Source organism: Momordica charantia, unplaced genomic scaffold (assembly GCF_013281855.1).
Source record: "Momordica charantia cultivar OHB3-1 unplaced genomic scaffold, Mcharantia_2.0 BLBB01000153.1, whole genome shotgun sequence".
Lineage (NCBI taxonomy): Eukaryota > Viridiplantae > Streptophyta > Magnoliopsida > Cucurbitales > Cucurbitaceae > Momordica > Momordica charantia.
Window position 1 is genome coordinate 38276 of NW_028275309.1, and position 3439 is coordinate 41714.

Consider the following 3439-nt stretch of genomic DNA (forward strand, 5'->3'; position numbering starts at 1 on the left):
TGTTTATCATACTATTGAAAAAAAAGACGTTGGAAAACAAAACGTAAGAAAAAGAACGTAGGAAAAAAATATACGCTAGAGAATTAAAACAAGAACCACCGGAAAATTAAACAATAATAAATTTACAAATATAAAAAAATATATGATTATGAAGAATAAAAAAAGAAATGGAATGGCGGGTGACAGATTCGAAAAATTATAAATGTTGGAATAAAGGGCCCAACCGGGTTCGAACCGGTGACCTCTTGATCTGCAGTCAAATGCTCTACCACTGAGCTATGAACCCCTTGGTTGACAATTTTTATAAAGTACTAAATAATTTGACATATTTATAAAAAGTAATAGTAGACTAATAAAAAATATTTTATATATTTGTAGATAAGCAAATAAATATTAGTACGAAAAATAAAGATTGGCTGACTTGGCATATGGATTAGTAATAATAAGTAAATTTGTTCTTACGTAATTTAGTGAGGTCGATCGAACCGGGCGATCCAAATTTGAGTCGCTGGATTGTGAATAGTGGAAAGACGAAATCTCGGCTCGTACAACTAGATCAAAGATGATAGGAAAAAAAGGGTGAGCTAATACGACGATGTGCCAACATGCACTCTAATGCTTAAGTTAGTATCATAACTAATAAAAATAAAGATAAAGACTTATATTTGGTGAGAGTAGTACTAAGAGGAAGGTGAAAATTATCTCTCCCATTTGCAACCCCTATATTTATATGGGTCCCTTGATCACCTCTCCAAGTAAACTTGGAGAGGAAGTTCGTGTGCATGGTCACCAATAAGCTGACAAAGGGCTACGGTGGTGCGACATGGTGCTGCCAAGGTGCGGGCGCCCCAACCGTGAAGGTGGTTATACGACCCTTTGAGAGGAAGCATGGCCATGATGGCCATAAAAGAGAAGAGGAAATATATAAATAATTCTCCAACTTATGTTCATTCAATTAGAATGATAAACTATTTATACACAATCTTGACTATAGCAACCATCTAATTAATAAACCAGCCTCAACTAATCAGCAACTAACTCACAGAATTATAGCTTCACTAATATGCCCCCCTTAAACTTATGACAGGAAAGAAGACGTAAGTTTGAAACACAAATTTTAAAACTGAGAGCTAGAGAGGAGTTTAATGAATAAATCAGCAGGTTGTTTTGCAAAAGGAATAAATCGAACATTCAAATTGCCTGGAACTACTTTTTCACGAACAAAGTGGTAATCAATTTCAATGTGTTTCGTATGAGCATGAAAAATCGGATTTTTCGACAAGGATAAAGCTGAGATGTTATCACACAAAACAACCGGAGGATTTGATAGAAAAATATGCAAATCACATAACAACTGACAAAGTCAATATAACTCTACAGCAGAAGTAGCAAGTGACCAATACTCGACCTCAGTAGATGAGCTAGAGACGGTAGTTTGCCTCTTGACAGACCATGCTACAGAAGAGTTCCCAAGAAAAATTACAAAGCTAGATGTTGAATGACGATCAAAAGAATCATCAACCCAATCAGCATCACAATAAATATGAAGGTCCAAAGAATGCCCCAAAAATAATATGCCAAGATGAGAAGTACCACCAAGGTAACGAAGAATCTGTTTGATTATTGAGTAATGAATAGTAGAGGGACAATGCATGAACTGACTCACTCTGTTGACAGCAAATAAAATTCAAGAGGTGTAAAAGTTAGGTACTGAAAAGCTCCAACAGTTTGGCAATACAAGAGACGATCAGAAAAGGAAGAAGCAACAGTGTAGAAATCACAAGAAAGAGAAACCAGAGTATCACATGGTTTAGCATTGAGCATCCCTGTTTTATTCCAAAGTTCATGAAGATACTTGACCTAATTAACAAAAATTCATGTAGATTGCCGACATATCTCAAGACTAAGAAAATAACATAGAGAGCCAAGAACAGAAATTTGAAACTCCATACCCAAAGCAGTTTTCAGCTCACTAATATATGAAGAATCGATACTAGTTATAATAATATTGTCCATATACAGTAGTAAATAGGTAAATGAACCTCAAACTGCTCGAACAAACAATGGGGAGTTAGCAAGCAAGGCAACAAGGCCAAGAGTAATAAGATAAGAGGTAAAACGTTCAAACCACGCTCGAGGTGCCTGCTTCAGACCATACAAAGACTTATGCAACTTGCACACATAGTTAGGAATGGAAGAATCCTTAAAACCAGGATGATGAATCATAGAAACATCATCTTTAAGAAAAACATGTAAAGACATTTCTAACATCATATTGATGCAAATCCCAATGAAAATGAGCAGCCAAGGCAAGTATAACATGAATCGTAGTTTTCTTAATAACAGGGCTGAACATTTCATCAAAACCCACCCATTCCAATTGATTAAAACTCTTGGCTACTAAACGAGCCTTATGGTGAGAAACAAAACCATTAGGATTATATTTAACACGAAAGGCCTAGTTACAACTGACAACGTTCATAGTACCTTGAGCTTGTAGTGCATGAAACTTATCCAACATGGCATGACGCCACTCTGGAATTTATGAGGCAGCAATGTAGGAGGTAGGCTCAGTCACAAAAGATGGAGTAATAATAGTAGCTCTAAATGCCCTCCTTTTGAATATTCCTTATTTGGAACGAGTTTGCATAGGATGGATGTTCTTAGTAGCAACAAACATGTTATTCTAATCCAAAGTGCATGATTAGAGGTATTAACATCCAAAGTGGCAGCAACACAAAAATCAGAGGCAATATTCTGATCTAAATCAACATAAACAGATTGATGCGGAGGAAATACACCAGCCTTAGAATTTTGATTTGCAACATAACTATCAGAGTTGCATAATGGAGTAGTATTTTGATTAAGACCAACATTCATACCATTAGTGTTGAGTTTTATGCCCTAAACTCGTGGTCAGTAAACGTAAAACAAATATTCATTCAATAAAGTTGTTATTGATAGAATTGCATTAATCCAAATCTAATAAATTAACATCCGAGGTTATGTCATGTAACTGGAACAGTATATAACAGATATACAGTATATATTTAATATACAGTGCATATATATAGTATATATTCGATATACAGGTGGATAATGTTTCAGTTGTAACCTAAATGGTTTATAGTATATGGATAAGGTTGGGTACTTTATCCTGGTAACACTATGGATACGACCCACTTTGTAATAGTTACAAATGACTTGATCTAGGTCGTTCGTGTGGAGACATGCGAGTGTGGGTATCTTATACAATGAGTTTGTATAAGATCGGACCGCGAAATAATTAATCTTTAGTTGTAACACCGTTAGTTAATAGATTAATATTTCAATAGGATGACCAGGTAACTCAATCTCAATCTTGAGTGAGTTATGGACTCATGCCTGTTAGGACTCATCCTTTGATTTGTATGGGTGAGAGTGGCCCGAGTCGCCGACT

General features: G+C 35.6%; 1 non-coding gene across 1 annotated transcript; it reads right to left on the reverse strand.

Moving 5' to 3' along the window:
* Window positions 1-214: 214 nt before the first annotated feature.
* On the reverse strand, window positions 215-286 carry TRNAC-GCA (transfer RNA cysteine (anticodon GCA)). Its single transcript has one exon. It is a non-coding gene; the product is annotated as a tRNA-Cys (tRNA).
* Window positions 287-3439: the final 3153 nt, after the last annotated feature.